This window comes from Symphalangus syndactylus, chromosome 10, assembly GCF_028878055.3.
Source record: "Symphalangus syndactylus isolate Jambi chromosome 10, NHGRI_mSymSyn1-v2.1_pri, whole genome shotgun sequence".
Classification (NCBI taxonomy): domain Eukaryota; kingdom Metazoa; phylum Chordata; class Mammalia; order Primates; family Hylobatidae; genus Symphalangus; species Symphalangus syndactylus.
This window is the reverse complement of record NC_072432.2, coordinates 38,977,612-38,989,671: the sequence shown is the minus strand read 5'-3', so window position 1 is coordinate 38,989,671 and position 12,060 is coordinate 38,977,612. Positions and strand designations below refer to the sequence as shown.

Sequence of the window (12,060 nt, the reverse complement as noted above, 5' to 3'; positions counted from 1 at the left end):
AGTGAATAAATGATATAATCTATATAAAGCACTTATCATAGAGTTTAGCAGGTAGGAGCACCCTACTAAATGTTAGCTACAATTATTATTCATGAAAGGAAGCTCACAGTCTATGGGGAAAAGATACACAGGCAGCCAAGTCTACATATCAGCCTGGCTGGGAAGTGTTCTATCACAGGGATCAGTTAGTGCTTTGGGAGCAGAGACAGAGGTACTATTCAGAATGAAGGCCTCAGGGGAGGCATTGTAGATGAACAGGTATTTGCAGTAGATTTTTTAAAAATGTGGGAAATTCAGACAGATCCTCACTGGATCATTTCTATTGCCGTTTGATCAATGTAATAGTCTATGCATGGCTGTCCAAGATTATGAGTTTGATTTTTCTTTTATCCACACTTGGAGGCATTGCACAGGCAGCTATTTAATCAGATGCAGTCTGTCAACAGGAACATGTCAACATAAAGGACATATCTCTCTAGAGTTGCAAAGGGAACACTTTAGTAAGCTTTAACAACGTAGGCACTGAGACTCACGCCAAGACTGAGAAACATTCACCCAATAGAGAAGCAAGGAAGGTCCTGCGATTTCAGTTGCTTTTGAAATGTATCAAGGTAAGAATATAGCCCCAGATCTGATGTTCAGCATTCAAGGCTTCATAATCTGGCTCCAACCTTCTTATCCACCTACTCCTCCCCATTTTCCAATACAGGGCCTGTGCTCTTTAGAAGCATGTATTTCTGTGGTCCTCCAAAGAGGAATCCATTCCTCGTTCAAGCTCTTGCTTATCATGCGCTTTCTCTTCTTTTCTGTCCTTCTGGCCCATTCAAATCCTACCCAAAATTTGAGACCCAGGACAAGGTCACCCTCGTGGAGGTATATTAACTCCATCTCACTGTCGTGCTTTATGTCTCTGCATCCCTGTCATACTAGCATGCCTCCTGTGGTTTGGGGTCTGTTCCGTTTTGTTGCCCTCAATATTTAGTGTAGAGATCAGTCTCCCAATTTCTACTGGAAATTTCTAGTCAGGGATGTTCTTAAATTTCATTTATATCATCAACTGTACCTAGTTCCTTGTATACAGTAGGTGTTTAATGAGTGATTGTTGAATTCTTATGCTCATTTATGTTAGGACAGGCACTGTTCTATGAGCAGTCCCATAATCCAGAAGATCCGGTGTCTCCTCTTTAAGGGTTTACAGATTAGCAGTGGGATTGGCTGTGGTCAGGTAGACAAGACAGAGAACCCTCCTGGGAAGCAGGAAGTGGTCGTGCCAGGAGAAGAGTTCAACGTGGAATTCAAAGGAGGAAGACCCTACTCTGTCTTTTCACTGTGCATTCTCAGCTCTTAACTGAATGCCTGGCACAGAGTGAGTGCTCAGATATTTGTTGATTAAATTAAATAAATGACTTCTACTTTTAGGGTGAGGAAACCTTGAAAGAAAGATATTTTGTTAAGATGTATCAAGAAAAATGGGTCATCAGGAGGCAAAATGGAGGAGGATAGGAGGCAGGACTAACTTGCACCTGCTACTTAGATGAACAGAGCAGTTCATGGAGACCCACACTGTGAACTTTTGCTCCAAGAACTACTGCAGGGACATACCAGGAAAGCAGAGAGAATCCACAGACCCTTTGAAGGAGGTAGACTGCTGCTCCAGGCTTTGTGGGACAGCAGAGGAAATATGAGCCAGCTTGCTTTCTCAGTTGGGGGGCTTATAGCCTGGGGCAATTTCTCAGCTCCGCTCACCAGCTGACTGGAGGGAAATAAACACATTTTTCTTGGGGGTTCATGGTGGGAGTGAGACTGGCCCTTCAGACTGTGGGCTGCATGGGAGCTGTGTGAAGCCTGTGGCTGCCAGATTTCCCCCACTCCCCTGATGACCTGTGTGACACAGCAGAGACAGCTGTAATCCCCCTGGGAACATAACTCCATTGGCCTAGGAACTACACCCTCATCCCCCAAATCAGCCACAGCAAGCCCTGACCAAGGAGAGTCTAAGCTCAGACATGTCTAACCCTGCCCCTAGTTGATGGTCTTTTTCTACCCAGCCTGGTAGCTGAAGAAAAGGACGTAATCTATTGGGGGTGCTATGGTCCTGCCCACCACCTGATCCTCCCTAGACTACCATAGCTGAGGCACTCTTGAAATCATCACCTCTTGGCTGGAGGCCAACCAACACAAAACCAGCACACTTAACAAAAATACATCCAAGGACCCTCACAGAATCCACTTCACTCTCCTGCTACCTTCACTGGAGAAGGTGCTGGTATCCATGGCCAAGAGACCTGAAGATGGATCACATCACAGGACTCTTTGAATACCCTCCCCAGTACCAGTCCAAAGCCAGGTATCTCCACTGGGTTGCTAGATCCAGAAGAGAAAAAGCAACAACTAGAGTTCAGCTCTCAGGAAGTCCCATCCCTTGGGAAAAGGGGAGAGCACCACATCAAGGGAGCATCCTATAGGACAAAAGAATTTGAGCAGCAGCCCTTGAGTCCTAGATCTTCCCTCTGATGTAATCTACCTAAATGAGAAGAAACCAGAAAAACAGTTCTGGTAATATGACAAAATAAGATTCTTCAACACCCCCAAAAGATCCTGCTAGATTACTAGCCATGGATCCAAACCAAGATGAAACCTCTGAATTGCCATAAAAAGAAATCAGAAGGTTGATTATCAAACCAATCAAGGAGGCACCAGAGAAAGGTGAAGTCCAACTTATAGTAATCAAAAAAACGATACAGGGTGTAAATGGGATAATATCTAGTGAAATTGATAACATAAGAGAAAAACAATCAAAACTTCTGAAAACGAAGGACAGAGAGAATTGAAAAATGCATTGGAAAGTCTCAGCAATAGAATCAAACAAGTAGAAAAGAGAACTTCTAAAAAACAAGGCTTTTAAATTAACACAATTCAACAAATAAAAAGAAAAAGGAATTTTTAAAAAAGGACAAAGCCTGAATGAAATTTGTGATTATGTTAAATGACCAAACCTCAGAATAACTGGTGTTCTTGGAGAAGAAGAGAAATCTAAAAGTTGCAAAACATATTTGAGGGAATAAACAAGAGAAACATCCCTGGCCTTGCTAGAGACCTAGATATCCAAATATAAGAAGCTCAAAGAACACCTGAGAAATTCATCACAAAAAGATCACTGCCTAGGCACATAGTCATCAGGTTATCTAAAGTCAAGACAAAGGGAAGAATCATAAGAGCTGTGAGGCAAAAGCATCAAGTAACCTATGAAGGAAAACCTGCCAGATTAACAGCAGATTTCTCAGCAGAAACCCTACAGGCTAGAAGAGATTGGGGTCCTTTCTTTAGTCTCCTTAAAGAAAACAATTACCAGCCAAGAATTTTGTATCCAGCAAAACTATGCTTCATAAATGAAGGAAAGTTACAGTCTTTTTCAAACAAATGCTGAGAGAATTCATCATTACTAAGCCAGCACTAAAAGAACTACTAAAAGGAGCTCTAAATCTTGAAACAAATCCTGGAAACACATTAAAACAGAACCTCTTTAAAACATAAACCTTACAGGACCTATAAAACAACAACACAATGAAAAAAAAAACCAAAGTATACAGGCAACAATGGCATGATGAATAGAATTGCACCTCACATCTGTATACTAACGTTGAATGTAAATGGCCTAAATGCTCCACTTAAAATATATAGAATGGCAGAATGGATAAGAATTCACCAACAAAGTGTCTGCTGTCTTCAAGAGACTCACCTGACACATAAGGACTCACATAAACTTAAGGTAAAGGGGTGGAAAAAGATATTCCATGCAAATGAAAACCAAAAGCAAGCAAGAATAGCTATTGTTATATCAGACAAAACAAATTTGAAAGCAACAGAAGTTAAAAAAGACAAGGGGGTACATTATATAATGATAAAAGAAAGAACTATTTCAACAGGAAAATATCACAATCCTAAATATATAAGCATCTAACACTGGAGGTCCCAAATTTACAAAATAATTACTACTAGACCTAAGAAATGAGATAGACAGCAATATAATAATAGTAGGAGACTTCAATACTCCACTGACAGCACTAGACAGGTCATCAAGACAGAAAGTCAACAAAGAACCAATGGATTTAAACTATAGCTTACAACAAATGGACTTACCAGATATTTATAGAACATTCTACCCAACAACTGCAGAATATACATTCTATTCATCAGCACATGGAACATTCTCTAAGGTAGACCATATGATATGTGAAAAAACAAGTCTCAATAAATTTAAGAAAATCGAAATTATGGCAAGTACTCTCTCGGACCACAGTGGAATAAAATTTGAAATAAACTCCAAAAGTAACCCTCAAAACCATGCAAGTACATGAAAATTAAATTATCTGCTCCTGAATGGTCATTGGGCCAACACTGAAATCAAGATGGAAATTAAAAAGTTATTTGAACTGAATGATAACAGTGATACAACCTATCAAAACCTCTGGGATACAGCAAAGTGATACCAGGAGGAAAGTTCATAGCATTCATTAAATGTCCACATCGAAAAGATTGAAAGAACACAAATAGAGAGACAATCTCAAGTCACACCTCAAGGAGCTAGAGAAACAGTAACAAACCAAACCCAAACCCAGCAGAAAAGAAATAACCAAGATCAGAGCAGAACTAAATGAAATTGAAACAAACAAAAAAAGATATATTTTAAAAAGCTGTTTCTTTGAAAAATAATATTGACAGACTATTGACAAGATTAACCATGTAAAGAAGAGGGAAGATCCAAATAAGCTCAATTAGAAATGAAATGGCTAAAATTACAACCAATACCACAAAAATACAAAAGATCATTCAAGGCTACTATGAACACGTTTTTGTGCATAAACTAGGAAACCTAGAGGAGATGGATAAATTCTTGGAAAGATACACCCGTCCTAGATTAAACCAGGAAGTAATAGAAACTCTGAACAGACCAATAACAGCCCTGGACCAGACGGATTCACAGCTGAATTCTATGAAACATTCAAAGAAGTATTGGTACCAATCCTATTGACACTATTCCAAATGATAGAGAAAGAGGGAATCCTCCCCAGATCATTCTGTGAAGCCAGTATCACCATAATACCAAAACCAGGAAAGGACATAACAAAAATGAAAACTACAGACCAGTATCTCTGATGAACATAGATACAAAAATTCTCAACAAAATACTAGTGACCTGAATCCAACAGTATATCCAAAAGATAATCCACCATGAAAAGTGGGTTTCATACCAGGGATGCAGGGAAGGCTTAACATATACGAGTCAATAAATGTGAGACAAGTCATAGACAGAATTAAAAACAAAAATCACATGATCATGTCAATAGATGCAGAAAAAGCATTTGACAAAATCTAGCATCCTTTCTGATTAAAACCCTCAGCAAAATCGGCATAAAAGGGATATACCTTAAGGTAATAAAAGCCATTGAAGACAAACCCACAGCCAACATAATACTGAATGGGGAAAAGTTGAAAGCCTTCCCCTGAGAACTGGAACAAGACAAGGGTGCCCACTTTCACCACTTCTATTCAAGACAGTACTGCAAGTCTTAGAGCAATTGGATAAGAGAAACAAATAAAGGGCATCCAAACCAGTAAAGAGGAAGTCAAACTGTTGCTGTTTGCTGATGACATGATTGTATACATAGAAAACCCTAAAGACTCATCCAAAAAGCTCCTAGAACTGGTAAATGAATTCAGCAAAGTTTCACGATACAAAAGTAATGTACAAAAATCAGTAGCCCTGCTATATACCAACAGTGACAAAACTGAGAATCAAATCAAGAACTCAACCCCTTTTACAATAGCTGCAAAAAAATTTAAATACTTTGGAATATTCCTAACAAAGGAGGTGAAATACCTCCACAAGGAAAACTACAAAACATTGCTGAAAAAATCATAGATGACACAAACAAATGGAAATACATCTCCTGCTCATGAATGGGTAGAATCAATATTGTTAAAATGACCATACTGCCAAAAGCAATCTATAAATTTATTGAAATTCCCATCAAAATAGCACTGTCATTCTTCACAGAACTAGGAAAAACAATCTAAAATGCTTATGGAACCAAAAAAGTCCCCACATAGCAAAAGCAAGACTAAGGGAAAAGAACAAACCTGGAAGCATTACATTACCCAACTTCAAATTATACTATAATGCTATAGTCACCAAAACAGCACGGTACTGGTATAAAAACAGGCTTGTAGACCAACGGAACAGAATAGAGAACTCAGAAATAAACCCAGATACTTACAGCCAACTGATCTTTGACAAAGCAAACAAAAACATAAAGTGGGGAAAGGACACCCTATTCAACAAATGGTGCTGGGATAGTTGGCAAGCCACATGTAGAAGAATGAAACAGGATCCTCATCTCTTAACTTACACAAAATCAACTTGAGCTGGATCAAATACTTAAATCAACTATCTGAAATCATAAAAACTCTAGAAAATAACATTGGAAAAACCCTTCTAGACAGTGGCTTAGGAAGAGACTTCATGACCAAAAACCCAAAAGCAAATGCAACAAAAACAACGATAAATAGATGAGACTTAATTAAACTAAAAAGCTTCTGCACAGCAAGAGAAATAATTAGCAGATTAAACAGACAGCCCACAGAGTTGGAGAAAATCTTGGCAATCTATACATGTGACAAAGGACTAATATCAATAATCTACAAAGAACTCAAACAAATCAGCAAGAGAAAAACAATCTCATTCAAAAGTGGGCTAAGGATGTGAGTAGGCAATTCTCAAATGAAAATAAATGGCCAACAAACATATGAAAAAATGCTCAATATCGCTAATGATCAGGGAAATGCAAATCAAAACCACAATATGATGCCTCCCTACTACTTCAAGAATGGCCATAATGAAAAAATAAAAAAATAATACCTGTTGGTGTGGATACGGTAAACAGGGAACACTTTGACACTGTTGGTTGGAATGTAAACTAATATAACCACTATGGAAAAAAGTGAGGAGATTCCTTAAAGAACTAAAAGAAAATCTACCATTTGATCCGGCAATTCCATTACTTGGTATCTACCCAGAGGAAAAGAAGTCATTATAAGAAAGAGATGCTTACACACACATGTTTATAGCAGCACAATTCACAATTGCAAAAATATGGAGTCAGCCCAAATGCCCACCAATCATTGACTAAAGAAAACACATACACACACAAACACTATGGAATACTACTCAGCCATAAAAAGGAACTAAATAATGGCATTGGCAGCAAGATGGGTGGAATTGGAGACCATTATTCTAAGTGAAGTAACTCAGGAATGAAAAACCAAATATCATATTTTCTCACTCATAAGTAGGAGATGAGCTATGAGGACACAAAGACAAGAGAATGATGCAATGGACTTTGAGGATTCAGTGATAAGGGTAGGAGGGAGGTCAGGGATAAAAAACTAGTCATTATGTACAGTGTACATTGCTCAAGTTATTGGTGCACCAAAATCTCAGAAATCACCACCAAAGAACTTATTCATTTGACCAAACACCACCTGTTCCCCCAAACCTATTGAAATAGAAAAAATAAATAAATAAAATGAAAAACCTGTTATCAATCCCAAAATAAAATTATCAGTCACCCCCTAAAAAGGATTTGTCAAGAAAGATGAGATGGAATTGAAAGGTGTATACGCAATCAACAGTATGGACAAATAATATTGAATATCTTTTTTCCCTTTAATACACTCTTTTATTCATTTTTCTGTTTAATCATCTCTCACATATGGAGACCTAGCATTTAAGGGAATTATAGCCACTACTACCTTGTTTTCAAGGCCCTAATGAATTTGGAAATGTGGTATCCACTTATGAGCTTCCATCATATTTTGAGCATATGGCTCCATGAAATACTGAAAGCACTTTGGGATAAACTCCATACAGTCAGGAGATCTTTCTTAATACCATCTGGCAACCACTCTGTGCTTACTCTTTGTCCCAGCTTCTAAACGTTTAGACGGGCAGGTGGGAAGAGCAGTTGTCACATTATTGAGAGCCAGTGTTCTAGTATCAGAGGGCCATAGCAGGCCTGGAGCAACATCTGGAATGTCCAAAGGTAACCCTATCAATGTCTAGGGGTCACAGGGCATCACTTTCCTCTACTTCTCTCTGTGTGTGTGTCTCTGCAAGCCAGCACGATTCTATATTATATTTTCACAAAGTACCATATTCTAAATTCAGCTTATCCAGGGAGATGATATACTTGATTCACTTTGGGGGAATCATCCTCTGCCTGGTAGGCAGAATAATGGCCCTCAAAGAAATCCACTTCCAATCCCTGGAATCTAGAAATATGTTGCTTTACAGGGAAAAAATGGATTTTGTAGATATGATTCAGTTAAAGGTCTTGGGATGGGAAGATTAGCTTGGATTATCCAGGTAAACCTAATCTAATCTTATGGCTTCTTAAAATTGATGAGCTTTTCCAGGCTGATATCAAAGAGGGAAATGTGTCTATCCGCAGATCTCAAATGGCCATGTTTGCAACAGGGGTGTGTTAATTTTCTATTGCTTATGTAACAAATTACCACAAGCTCTCTTGGAAGGTTAGTGGAAGGCAAGGATTGGCATCTCTGATATAATTATACAGGTAATGATGAGCAGTGCGAAGACATGACTCCAAAGCCTGGAGAAAGACAGACCAGCATCCCTGCAAGAGATCCAACTGTCTTCTTTTCCACAGAGGTCCATAATTTACATGGACCTGACAAGAATATTGTAACTTGCAGCAATTATCTTCAGTTCAAATTCTTCATTTTGGGGGCTAAATAACTTGGTAAGATAATGAGATTAATATTATTGTGAAGATTGCTGGAAAGAATTGTAACATTTCATATACGTGCATAAATAACAACCTTAAAGCATGTTTTGGGATGAGGTGCAAAATGAAAATTGGAAGAGGGACTTTAGTAGCAGTAAACAGAACTTGAGAATGGAATAGATACATAAATACTCTATAGCCCATTGCAATAAATAGAATACATTTTAAGTTCCTAGAGAATTTTTTGAAAATCCCACATTCAAAGCCTTCAATTCCTACTCAATTAGCGTTTCATTTTGATTTTGGAACTGAAGCCCAAGATGTCGAGGGAGCGGAAATACTTGCTGGTCTGGCAGTGGCTGTGGAGCCTGGAATCCTGCCAAGAAGACCATGTGTGAGAGGGCAAAATATTTGTTTACATTCCTCCTGTGAAGGGAGTTGGGAAATAATCTAAGAAGCCCAATCCAAAAGCAAAGATGTTCCATCCAGCCTTCTCTGTGACAGCCAAACTACAAACCATCTGAATGTTCCAAAAGTGTTTTGATGATGTATTGATGTATTTTAAATTATCCTGAAAATGTTCTTGGCAGATGCTTAAACGTGTAATTACTGAGATGATGTAGAAATACCAACTGTTTATTAAAACAGTACAGAGTAATACAAATGCTATGGTTGTCGCAATATAAAAGTATCTAAAAACTGAAGAGTTCTTTAATGGTGGAGATTTTTTTTCCTTTTTGAAGTTAAAATATAATAAATTTTTGTGAAAAACACAAATTACTATTTATAGCTAACATTTATGGAGTGCTGACTATGCTCGTTTTTGAGCATACATTGCCTCATTTAGTGCAATGTTTAGCATTAACTTATGAGGTAAATACCATTGCCATGCACGTTGTACAGATTAAGACATTGAGGTTTAGAGAGGTTGCATAAATTTCCCAATGTAACACAGCTAGTGGTGGGGCCAGGATTCCAGGAAGCCCAACTCCAGAGTTTAATAACCTGAAGAATAATAATAGCTAATATCCTTGTCACTCTCAGCATGTGCCAGTTGCTGTTCCAAATAGTTCAAATTATGTACTCATGTAAATCTCAGAATAACTCTATGAGGTAGGTTCTACTATTATATTCATTTTATAGACACATATTTTGTATGTCTATGTCAGCCTTAAAGCCACTTTTGAGTTTTTTAGCATATTTTTCGAGAACATGTCAACTTTATTTCCATTTAAATTGCTTGAGACACAGCATGATTGTTGATCTAGTCTCTGGAAATTTTATTCCCAGCTGTGAATCTCTCTGGAGTCTTTGACTTACTCCATGTGAGCAGGAGGTGCTTTCCATCTGGCCACACCTGCCATCCTGAAGCCTCCTCACCCTCATCCTGGGGAATCTCTTCCCTCTCCCCAGGGTGAGAGCATCAGCTTGTCAGATATCACATTTTTCTTTGAATTAATTATCAGTTTGGGGGCACTTCATTAGTTATCTTCTGGAGAAAAGGTACACCATGGCGTAAATTTATTGAGATCTTTTATGTTTCTTTTGGATTTCTACTCTGCTGTGATGATTTTCACTTCTCAATTGCCCTCTTGGGCCCCAGAGTGCTGGCAGCTGGGGATGTGTCTTCTGCACGGAAACTTCCAAAATCAACTTTGAAAAATCTGACCAGCCCAAGAGAAAATACCCACCCTTACTGACATTATATTCCCCAGCAATTAATCCCACCAGATAGTTCTATAGCAAATCTCACATGACACAGATGCCACCCTTGTATTCAGAGCTTCCCAATAGCTCATTAGTGCCCCATCCTGCAACAGAAGACAACCAAGATCATCAGAAATGTGGAGTGATTCTAGCTTTGTAATAGGAAAGATAGAAACAAAGCAAAGAAAAAAGAAGTTAGAGGAAATAATCCATGAAGTGAAAAAATACAAAATGTTTTTAAAAGCTGTTATTATTTGCAAAGAGAAAAGATATTATATGCATGAAAGAAGACCATGATATCATTAAAAAATCTCTTGAGAATTGAGGCCAGGCGCCGTGGCTCACGCCTGTAATCCCAGCACTTTGGGAGGCCGAGATGGGCAGATCACGAGGTCAGGAGATCGAGACCATCCTGGTTAACACGGTGAAACCCGGTCTCTACTAAAAATACAAAAAAAAAAAAAATTAGCCAGGCGTGGTGGCAGACGCCTGTAGTCCCAGCCGCTTGGGAGGCTGAGGCAGGAGATGGCGTGAACCCAGGAGGCTGAGCTTGCAGTGAGCCGAGATCTCGTGCCACTGCACTCCAGCCTGAGCCAGAGTGAGACTCTGTCTCAAAAAAAAAAAAAAAAAAAATTCCAATTATAAGCCTCTTGGGAGAAACAATGCAAAATCCAGGACTACCCAGGTAAGCAGGTAACTCCAAAAGCTTGTTCGCTTTAATCTTGCAAGTCTATAGCCAAAAATCTATTTGACCTTATAATAATTTCATGTTTAATAGCTCTGAAAGTTTTCTATTAAGGCCTATGAGTTTTCTTATATCCAGACTTATATGTCTGCCATTGATAATCTTAGCTTCCTGAATGATCCAGTAAGAAAAACATTTCTATGACTCTATGAGTAATATTATCCCAAGGCTTTAGAAGTGGCTGTGATAGTTTATATTATTTTGACCTTTATTTGGTCAGAAGTTTTTTTTTAAGTGATTAAAATCTCAATTACAGTACCTTTAAATTAGTTCACAATTACATATACATGTTGGCAGCTAGAATCTTTCATTACTGTTCCTTTATAAGGTAAAAAAGTAATAAAGTCATAAATCTCATCATAACTGACAATATTGATGTCAAGCTCCTACAAATGATTAAAGAATGTGATTGACATTCTTGAAGAAATTGTTCAAGTTGATTGTCCTGCCTCTATTCAAGACTTTCAAAAATAGTATGTAAAGAATTACATAATATTAGTTCAAAACAGTTATGGTTCAAAAGTTAACTTTAGTCCTTTAACTCTTTTCAGATCCAGGTTTCTGAGGGGACAGCCTGTTTTATACATTTCTGTGTCTTTCTCCATGCTCATATGAACCTATATACTAATAAATAGGAATTTTAATTTGTTTTGTTTTTTCTTTCACAAAAATTGGATCATATAATACATATTATTCTGTACCTTGCTTTTTATACTTTCTGATGCATCATATTAATTTCTCCAGATTTTTAGATAATTTTTTTTTTGAAATGAGGATTTGCTTTGTTGCCCAAGCTGGAGT

The 12,060-nt window shown here is 38.0% G+C and overlaps 1 long non-coding RNA gene across 1 annotated transcript in view; it reads left to right on the top strand.

Moving 5' to 3' along the window:
• The first annotated feature begins 1,106 nt into the window (after positions 1-1,106).
• LOC134731508 (uncharacterized) overlaps positions 1,107-12,060 on the top strand; it is a 40,368-nt gene continuing 29,414 nt past the window's right edge. Inside the window, exon 1 of the long non-coding RNA XR_010113823.1 lies at positions 1,107-1,366. This is a non-coding gene — a long non-coding RNA (uncharacterized lncRNA). The remainder of the gene's footprint in view (positions 1,367-12,060) is intronic.